Genomic DNA, 11,265 nt, shown 5'->3' with positions numbered 1-11,265 from the left:
AGGAGAGGATCAAACTGTTTCAATTTTGTATGTCCCTAATTTGAACCGTCTGTTTTTACTCTTTTTGGCATATTTTGTACTCGAACAATCTAGTTATATAATAGTAATGAAGCATGAGATGACTCTAGAAACACAGCTAACGTGTGACACCGGGGCCACAACAACCAAAATTCATATCCATTATGGAATAGCAAATCTCAATCACCCATTACTTTATTATAGCATCGGCGATTAAAATAATCAAACAACAGTCTATAGTGAGCTTCTTACGACCACGTTTTTGAAATCACAAAGACTTGAACACACTATTTGTGGGTTTCGAACTTTCGATACTGTTGATCATTCAACCATTTGAAAGGTTGATTTGGATATGTTTTCTTAAATATTTTAAAATTTTATTTTTTATGTTCTAGTTATATTTGTGTGCTAACTTTTTCTTGAATGACAAAATTATTTCTCAAAAGAATTTCGATAATGTTGATCATTCAACCATTTCAAAGGTTGGTTTGGATCTGTTTTCTTAAATATTTTAAAATTTGTTAGCTTTTTTTTTTAATGACAAAATTATCTCTTAAATGAATTTAATGTTACCATGTGTTTAGGATTTAATTTGAACTCAAAATCTTTAACTAAATTTGAAGAAATTATGTATCATCTTATTTAAATATTTCTTCTTATTTTTTATAATATATTATTTTATTATTATTATTATTTTAACTACGAGTTTTGTATTACAACTAAAAAAAGATAAATGACTCATTATCTTGCGTTAGTGAATTCAAATTATATTTTTTAATAATGATATTAATAAAAAAATTAAATATTTATATTTAGTATTTTAAATTTTGAGATTGAATTTTTAAATTTTGATATAAAAAAAAATTGAAGAACTTGACATATTATGTAAGTTATCTCAAAATTAAAATTGCTATGTACTAATTTTAATAGAATTTGTTAAAATATTAACAATTTAAATAAAATATAAGATAAAAAATTAATTGATTTGAGAAAAGTAAATTTTAAAAACTCGTCTTTTAAAATGTTGCAATCTTAATTTTATTTAAAATTAAAATTTAATCGAAATAGATTGACAGTATAAAAATTTGTATATCGACAATTAATCACAACCGTTAATTTGTTTAAAAAATTTTAATTTTAATTTTAATTTCAATAAACTCTTTTTATTCAATTTTAATAATTTTAAATATAACTTTAATCACCATATTTATTTTTCTAAAAAAAGCTTTAATGACCATCTTGGTCTTATCTTCCATTCCATCAATCTATGCTGGCAATGCGTCGTATTTTTTTGTCGCCATCGTTTCCTCTTTCTTCAGCTCTTGTCGTGCTGTGTTTGTTCATTTTATCCTGACATTGAGGTGCTATTTTGGATATCTCAAATGTATAATCGCATATAATGGAAGTGCAATTTTTTCAATATTGTTACTGACAGTTGTTAGTGATAATATTTATTCTATTATTAATGGATTTTAAATTGAAAACTCCAGATTCAGTTTTATTTTTTCATAAAAAATATGTTTTTTAAGTAGAAATCGTACCATAAGTGTCAAAACTCTCTTTCAAATGTTCTTGGGATATACACTACAAGAAATGTTGTATATTGCTAGGGGATTTAGCCAGGGGTAAAACCCCAGACAAAAAAATAATGTTGCTTGGGGTAAAGCCCCTCGCAAGACATAATTTTAAAAAAAAAAACAAAAAAAACAATTGTGTGGGGAGTCCCCTCGCAAATAACAAAGAGGAAAAATTTTGAATTTTGAAAAATTTATTTGCGAGGGGCTACCCCTCCCTAACGTTAATGGCGCTAAAATATTATTTTGTTGGTCATATGGTACAAAATATTGCGAGGGGCTCCCCCTCACAATTTGACTGAATAAAATTTTCAAGGGGCAACCCCACGCAAAAAAGCATGCATGTGTCCCATCCATTACTACGTTCAGACTGTGTGTGCAGGTGTTATTTCCTAGACTACAAATGGCGAGGGGCAACTCCACGCATTATAGTCCCAATTTACTGTGCGCAATAAATTCTTCTACCAACCCCACTACTTCCTCTCAGTAACGTTACAATAGTATTCTTTATAGCTTCTCCTCACTCTCCACCCACTCCCCACACATTCTCATTACTGCTTCCTTTAATTTTTCATCCATTCCCAAAATTATTTCAAATATCATCTTCTTCTTCCATGAGTCATGAAGCCATGAAAATTATATCATCTTCAAATTAAAAATTTTGAGGTAATATTAATATATGATTCAGTTTTACTAGTTTAGATTTAGATTATAATATTAACTATGTTCAGTTTTGTATTTTTTGTACCAATAATTATTTTTAGAAGCCCAATATTTTAAAGGAAAGCTCCAAAATCTACACCAAAATTATCTACAAATAAGGTACACATACAAAATTTATAAATTTTTATGTTTGTGTGTTTATGATGGAGATATATTGTGTTTATGTTATATATAGATTTATTTTGTTTGTGATATATATTTTAAAAAACAGTATTTTATTGTATATTTTATTGTGTACTAAAAATATTATTTAAAAAATATTCAGCCTTTTTATTTGTATTAATAAAAATAGTATAATTTTGTGGAAACAGAGTTGTGGGAAGAAATGAGGAGCCAGACACAACAGTATCAAGAAGTAATGCGAATTGCAAACGAGCAAACACAAAGATTTGATTTTTTTTTTTGTGACAAAATACCGGTGGTGGATTTGGAGAAGCTAATGGTGGATATGGAGGAGTTGTTGAAGAAGAGGAGGAACAAGATGAAGAAATAATTAAATTTGAATATTTAAATTTATTTTAATTTGTATGGAAGAATTTATGTGTCAATTAACAACTATTTTGAATATTTTGTATGGAACTTTATTTTAATTTTTATTATGTTTAATTGAATATTAATTATTAATATTTATTATATTAATTAGGTTTTAATTTAAATTATATTTATTTTTTAAATTTTATTATAATTATATTTTTATTTTAATCATTATGTTTTATTTAATCAATTTTTTTTTTAAATGGAAAACAATTTGCCAGGGGCTAAACCCCAAGCAAACTGAAAACTATTGCATTTTGCGAGGGGCTTCTCCCCCAGCAAAATATCTGACGCATTCTGACGCACTAGCTGACCACTAGTCTGTGCCTGCGTCTACATGTTGCAGGCTGGAAAATGGTGAATGCATTTAGCGAGGGGGGACGCCCCAAGCAAATCGGCGAAGTGTAAAGCCCCTCGGAAATTAATTTGCGACCCCCTGTTTTCCTAGGGGAGTTGTCCCCTCGCAAAATTTGTATTTGTGAGGGATTTTTGCCACTTGTGAGGGGTTTAGCCCCTGGCAAAATGCAATTTTTCTTGTAGTGATAAATAAATAAAAAACAAACCTTGAAATATTCTTCTAATTTCATGTTGAATTAGTTGGGTAATGAGAAGTTAAGATAAATTGAATCTGGAGCTTTGAAGGCTTGCTTTTAAAAGAATGAAGGAAAACCTTAAAATAAAAAACTTTAGTAAATGTATTTATATCCTCCGATAAAATGTTCAAATACAAATATATCTCCAAATATATATTTCTTTACAAAATATACACTCATGGTTGAATTATTAACGACAAAATAAAATAGGGAATTTTGTTATATTAAATAAGTCAAATAAATTGTAGAATAAGTATTTTTGGAGTTGATGTAACCGGTTATGCAAACGCAGTAATCAGTTACATTAGATAGTATTTTTTTCAATTTTGTGTCTGCTGTAACCGGTTAGAGGTTTATGTTAACCTGTTACAGTCCTAAATTTTTGACTTTTTTGGCTTTTGACTTGATATTTTTGTATCTCAACACTTGTATAAGTACCTCATAGACATGTATGTAATGAACAATGAATGAAATAATATTTTCTCGCCCTCAATTATATCTCTCTCTAACTCTCTTATCTCCCACTCTCTCTTTCTCCACACACTTAAACCATTTATTGTTTATCAATCTTGTGACTGAATGTTCCAACATTTGGCATCAAGAGCTTGATTGTGATCCACAAACACTTAGTGTGCAACATGAATTCTGTCTCTAATGATAGAGTCCCTTGTTAGTTACCAATTTGTGTAAATATCTTAAGTAATTTTTGGTAACTCTCAAGTCTTTTTGTGGTTAATAGTGGTATTTTATTGTCATTTGGTATATATTTATTCTTATATTTATATTATTGTTGAATAGTTCTTATCTTTGCAATCTATGTTGGATTTTGTAGTTTTTATAGATAATTGGAAGCTTGGACCATGGAAAAAGCACTTTGAAGATGTTCCAAGACCAAAGCCAAAGATTGCTGAAAAGAGGTAGCGCGCTAAGCGAGGTTGAGCCTGCTAAGCGCGCTTTTGAAGAGAAGAAGGAAGTTCTGGCAGAGAGTTCCGCGCTAAGCGAGGTCTGAAGCCCGCTTAGCGCGGTTGGGCGTTTAAGCAATTTTTGATAGCGCGCTTAGCGGGCTGCACCGCGCTAAGCGCGGTCTGCGAAACTTTGTTTATTTGTTTATGGGCCAGATCATTTTATAGAGATGTAGAGATATTTTAGAGAGAAACAAGAGCATAATACACTGTAGCAAACATAGAGTTGAAGATTGGAAGCCTTGATCGTCGATTAATCGCCTTTGATGCTTGTTGATCTTCATCCTTTCCTTCTTGTGCAAGCTACCATTCTCATGGATAGCTAAATCCCTTTTGTATCAAGATAAGATGTAATCTTCCTAGCCTTTTGTATGTTTTTCTTGTGAATATATGTGTATGAACAAGTGATGATCAATATAGATGGTTTAGTTTGTTTATTAAAGCTTTTTCTTTGGTATAAATGTTTGAGACATCAATGTTTGTATCTAGACCTAACTCATCATCTTTCAAACTATAAGTTGCAGACATGGATTTAGAGTTTGATGTTTACTAAGTATCGGTTTTTAAAACGTTATTTGTATTGTTTAAACGGTGGAGAAATCGTCGGTTAAACAATACGGTAAATCTAGCTATATCGTTGCGGACACGGACGATATAGGTGTCGATATGTAATTATATTGATCGTTAGCAAGTTCATAAGCATATATTTATAAGGAAACATACAAACTTAGGTCGATGAAATCGAATCTTGATGCATTTTCTTTAACTTAGAACCTTCATTAATTTACTCTTTGCTACTAAAGTGATTGAATGACCTTTTGCAAACCTAAAACTAAAGTAACATTAACTCAAGATAAAATAGGCTATAGAACGGCGGTGATATCGCAATAATCCCTGTGGATACGATATAAACGAAAAGTACACCACAATACTCTTTCAACAAAATGGCGCCGTTGCCAGGGATTGTTGTTTAGATATTGCAAGCATTGCAATAGTTTGTTTTGTATTGAGTCTTATAATTAATATCTTGTTTCTAAATTTATTTTCCTTGTGTTTGTTAATTTGCTTGGTTAGTTTTTCAGATTACAGTTTATGCGAGGACGTATACCTGCAGATCAACTCCTTTTTGATCCTGAGATTGAGAGGACTGCTCGTAGAGAGAATAGCAAAACTCGTAGGAGGAGAAAACTAGCTAGGGAAAGAAGACAACAACAAGAAGCATCTTCTTCTTCAACTCCGGTTGAAAATTTGGTTGAGGAAGAAATGGCTGCGGATCCTCCACCTCGAGGGCCATGTGTTAACAACCCTCGTCTCAATGCACAATTTGCTCGTGATCAGGCCAATGGAAGAAACTCCGAAATGAAGACGGGGTTACTTCAATTATTATACCAAAATCCGTTCACAGGGGCAGATCACGAGGATCCATTTACTCATCTAACAAAGTTCTACGAGATCGCCGGAACAATTGGTGCTCCGGAAGACCAAGAAGAACAGGTTTTCAGGAGACTCTTTCCTCATTCCTTAATTGGAAAAGCTAAGGAATGGTACCTTGATCAACCAAATAATGTCATGACAAATTGGAACGAGTTAGAAGAGAAGTTCTTGGATCGGTTCTTTCCTCACAATAGGTTCATGGAAGCGAAAACTTCTATTGCGGTGTTCTCTCAAGGTTCGAATGAATCTCTCAATGAAGCATGGGAGAGGTTCAAGTCCATGGTTAGAAAATGCAAAGGTCATGGGTTTGATGAATTGTCTCAAATCCATATCTTTAGGAATGGACTCCAACCTCAACCAAAAACTCTTTTAGATGCTACCGCGGGTGGTTCGTTGATGTCAAAAACAGCGGCTGAAGCAATTGCTATCATTGATAGGATAGCTTTGAATGATCATCAAGGGCAACACAACCGTAGTGCATCGCAAAGAAAACCAGGAGTTCTTGAATTGAATACTAGTGATGCAATACTTGCTCAAAACAAGTTATTGACACAACAAGTAGAATTGCTCACTCAACAAATGTCAAAACTCCCTCAACAAATCAAAGAGATAAATGGGAGCCCTTCTAAAAATCAACATGTGATGTGTTGTGAATTGTGTAGGGGTGACCATCAAACAGGTTTTTGTCCTCCACCGGGTGAAGAGGTGAATTATGTGTCTAATCCTAATCAAGGATATGGTGGGAGACAACAACAACCTTACAACAACAACCAAGGTTACCAACAAAGAGGTAATCAAGGTTATCAACAAGGATGGAGGCCGGAAGCGGGCCCATCGAATCGTCAAAATCCTTATCAAGGTGGTTACAATCAACAACCTCAACAAACAAAGCTTTCAATCGAGAACACTCTTAGCCAATTCATGCAATTGCAAATTGCAAGCCAAAAGAGTACGGATGCCGCAATAAAGAACCTTGAAACTTAAGTCGGGCAATTGTCAAAGCAACTTGCCGATCAAAACAAAGGTCCTTTTCCGGCTACTACACAAAAAAATCCTCGTGAGCATTGTAAGTCAATTCTAACTCGTAGCGGTAGAAATATTGATATGGGTGTAGGAGAGATAGTTGAGGAGGAAATTGTTGAGAGTGAAAAAGATAGGGTGATTGAAGTAGAAAAAAATGTTGAGGGTGATTTAGTTGAAAATGAGAAAGAGAAAGAATTAGTGGAAAAAGAAACTCTTGAGAAAGTTGTAGAAAAAGAGAGAAAAAAATTGAGTGTGAGTGAGAAGGGAAAGAAGAAGGTGGATGATTCTATACAAGTGAAGAAATTACCTTACCCTCCCGGTCCGTCAAAGAAAGAAGATGCAAAGCACTATGCTCGGTTCTTGGACATCTTTAGCAAGTTGCAAATCAATGTTCCTTTTTCCGAGGCATTAGAGCAAATGCCGATGTATGCAAAATTCATCAAAGACATCATCACTAAGAAGAGAAGATTCTTGGATCCGGAGGTAGTAACGGTGAGCTCTTGTTGTAATGCGTTAATTCAACGCACTACTCCGATAAAATCAAATGATCCTGGGCGGGTAACCTTACCGGTGTCTATTGGAAATGTTCACATAGGCAAAGGTTTGGTAGATACCGGTTCTAGCATTAATTTGATCCCATTGTCTATGGTGAGAAGATTAGGAATCAACGATTTGAAGCCGACAAGAATGACGTTATCATTAGCGGATAAATCCACAGCTCATCCTCATGGAGTTGCGGAAGACTTGCTTGTCAAGGTTGACAAATTTTGGTATCCTGTTGATTTTATTGTCATAGACATGGAAGAAGATCCTGAGATTCCATTGATCTTAGGAAGGCCTTTTATGAAGACGGCCCGAATGATGATAGATATTGATGATGGCTTAATGAAATTAAGGTACCAAGATGAAGAATTATGTCTTGATCTCTTTGAAGCCATCAAGCATCCTAGTGATGAGGATGATTGTTTTAGAATCGATGCTACCGAAAGGGCTATTATGAAAGTGGAGAATCAAATGCACTTGTCGAATCCTCTTGAGAAGACTTTAATGGAAGCTCTTGAAGTTCTCACCAAAGATCAAGAGAAGGAAATTGAAGATTGCTTGAGAAATTTAGAGGCTTGTGATGAGATGAATCCATTTGAAACTCAAATTGAAGAGTTGAAGGATGAACCTAAAGTTGAAGAGCAAAAGGTGGAGTTGAATGTGTTACCGTCTCACTTGAAATACGTGTTTCTCGGTGACAATTCTACTAAGCCGGTTATCATTAATAGTGGTTTGTCTAACAAGGAAGAGCATCGATTGAAGAAAGTGTTGACAAAGAATCAAGAAGCAATAGGATGGGTTTTATCCGACTTGAAGGGTATTAGTCCGGCCTATTGTATGCATAAGATTATGTTAGAAGATGATTTTCGGCCCGTGGCACAACCTCAAAGGCGATTGAATCCAACCATGAAAGAAGTTGTTAGAAAAGAGGTTGTGAAGTTATTAGAGGCGGGGATGATTTATCCCATCTCCGATAGCGAATGGGTGAGTCCGGTGCATGTGGTTCCTAAGAAGGGTGGATTGACGGTTGTGAGAAATGAGAAGAACGAGTTGATTCCTTCGAGAACGGTGACCGGGTGGCGTATGTGTATTGATTATAGGAGGTTGAACCAAGCAACAAGAAAAGATCACTTTCCATTACCTTTTATGGATCAAATGTTAGAGAGGTTAGCCGGAAGAAATTTCTATTGTTTCTTGGATGGTTATTCGGGATACAATCAAATATCAGTGAATCCGGCGGACCACGAGAAAACTGCTTTTACATGTCCTTTTGGCGTTTTCGCATACCGAAGAATGCCATTTGGACTATGTAATGCTCCCGCAACATTTCAAAGGCGCATGCAGGCTATCTTCTCAGATTTGATCGAGAAAAGCATCGAGGTGTTCATGGATGATTTTTCTGTGTACGGGTCGTCATTTGACTTGTGCTTGAAAAACCTTGATGTGGTGATGGAAAGATGTATTGAAACAAATTTGATTCTCAACTGGGAGAAGTGCACTTTCATGGTAACGGATGGGATTGTTCTTGGCCACAAGGTATCTTCAAAGGGGCTTGAGGTCGATCCGGCAAAAATTGAAGTTATTGAAAAGCTTCCCCCTCCGGTGAACGTGAAAGGCATAAGGAGCTTCTTGGGACATGCTGGGTTCTATAGAAGATTCATCAAGGATTTTTCCAAGGTCGCAAAGCCTTTGAGTAATTTGCTCAACAAAGGTATGGAATTTAATTTTGATGAATCATGTCTAAAAGCTTTCCTAGAACTTAAAGCAAATTTGACTACCACACCCATAATTGTCGCTCCTAATTGGTCGCTTGAGTTTGAACTCATGTGCGATGCGAGTGACTATGCGGTTGGTGCGGTCTTAGGCCAAAGGAAGAACAAACAATTCCATGCTATACATTATGCGAGCAAAGTTTTAAATGAGGCACAGGTTAACTATGCCACTAGCGAAAAAGAATTGCTCGCAATTGTATTTGCATTGGAAAAGTTTCGCTCTTACCTCATTGGTTCTAAAGTGGTGTGTTACACTGATCATGCCGCAATCAAATATCTTCTCACCAAGCCTGATTCAAAATAGAGGCTTATTCGGTGGATTCTTTTGCTTCAAGAATTTGATCTTGAAGTGAAAGATAAGAAAGGTACAGAAAATTTGATGCGGATCATTTGTCTCGGTTAGTGAATACCGAGGTGACAAATAATGAAAAAGAAGTGAGGGAAGAATTCCCCGATGAAAAACTGTACATGGTACAAGAAGTTAGACCCTGGTTCGCAGATATGGCTAATCACAAAGCATCTGGCTGGATACCGGAGGATCTAACTTGGAATCAAAGAAAAAAGTTTTTAAACGATGCTAATTTTTATGTTTGGGATGATCCTCACTTGTTTAAGTTGAGTAGTGACAATCTTTTGAGAAGATGTGTCGCGGATGAGAAGACAAAAAGCATTTTATGGCATTGCCACAATTCGCCGTATGGTGGTCATTTTAATGGTTTGCGTACGGCCACAAAAGTCCTTCAATCGGGATTTTGGTGGCCTACTTTGTTCAAAGATGCTTACCACCATGTTGCCTCATGCGACAGTTGTCAACGAACTGGTGGAATAGGGAAAAGAGAGGAAATGCCCCTCCAAAGTATTGTAGAAGTAGAAGTATTTGATTGTTGGGGCATTGATTTTGTTGGACCCTTCCCTTCCTCTATGTCAAATGAATACATCTTGGTAGCTGTGGATTACGTGTCTAAGTGGGTGGAAGCGATTGCTTCACCCAAAGCGGATGGTAAAACCGTGATAAAATTTTTGAAGAAAAATATATTTTCGCGGTTTGGCACGCCAAGAGTATTAATTAATGATGGTGGATCTCATTTTTGTAATGCCCCGCTTGAGAAAGTGTTGGAGCAATATGGAGTAAAGCACAAGGTGGCTACTCCATATCATCCACAAACTAATGGGCAAGTTGAGAGGACCAATAGAGAAATTAAGAGAATTCTTGAGAAAACTGTGTCTAGCTCTAGGAAGGATTGGTCGATGAAGCTTGATGAAACCTTGTGGGCATATCGGACCGCTTTCAAAGCACCTATCGGTCTTACACCATTCCAAATGGTGTATGGTAAAAGCTGTCACCTTCCCGTAGAACTAGAACATAAGGCATATTGGGCCTTGAAGCTTTTGAATTTTGACCACAAGTTGTGTGGAGAGAGAAGAACAATCCAATTAAATGAGTTGGAAGAGATGAGATTGCATGCCTATAAGTCTAATTCAATTTACAAGGAAAAGACCAAATTCTATCATGATAGTAAGATTCGAATTAAGGACTTTAAGGTAGGGCAATTAGTTTTACTCTTCAATTCCCGGTTAAGGCTTTTTCCGGGAAAGTTGAAGTCTAAATGGTCCGGACCGTTTTTGGTCAAAGAGGTTAGAAGCCATGGGGCTATTGTGATAGAGGATCAAAAATCAAAGCAAGAATGGGTAGTTAGTGGTCAGAGGTTGAAGGTTTATCGAGGAAGCGATTTTAATCGTGAAACTTGTGTTTTATCGTTTGGTGATCCTTGATTGCCTTTGACCGTCGAGCGGACCGACGTTAAACAAAGCGCTTATTGGGAGGCACCCCAATTTGTAAATATTCAGCTTGTTTTATGTGTTTTTTACCGTTTATGTTTTTTGCGTTCTGGTCGAGCCAAAATTAGTCTACCGGTAAAGTTACACTTGCTGGTAGAAGAAATTTTTTTTCTGTGTTCTGTCAAGGGCGCTTAGCGCGCTCTAGCCCGCTTTGGAAATTTTGGAACCCTTAGTTCCAGAGATATGCGCGCTTAGCGCGCTTCAGACCCCGCTTAGCGCGGGTGGTTTTTCAGAAAAAAAAATATTTTTG

General features: G+C 35.6%; 1 long non-coding RNA gene across 1 annotated transcript; it reads left to right on the top strand.

Moving 5' to 3' along the window:
- The first annotated feature begins 1,855 nt into the window (after positions 1 to 1,855).
- On the top strand, positions 1,856 to 2,948 carry LOC131655211 (uncharacterized). The gene is made up of 3 exons (XR_009299685.1): positions 1,856 to 2,258; positions 2,357 to 2,414; positions 2,627 to 2,948. It is a non-coding gene; the product is annotated as an uncharacterized LOC131655211 (long non-coding RNA).
- The last annotated feature ends 8,317 nt before the right edge of the window (positions 2,949 to 11,265 follow it).

Source organism: Vicia villosa, linkage group LG3 (genome assembly GCF_029867415.1).
Source record: "Vicia villosa cultivar HV-30 ecotype Madison, WI linkage group LG3, Vvil1.0, whole genome shotgun sequence".
Lineage (NCBI taxonomy): Eukaryota > Viridiplantae > Streptophyta > Magnoliopsida > Fabales > Fabaceae > Vicia > Vicia villosa.
Note: the sequence above shows the minus strand (reverse complement) of the source record. Positions and strands in the feature narration are given on the sequence as shown.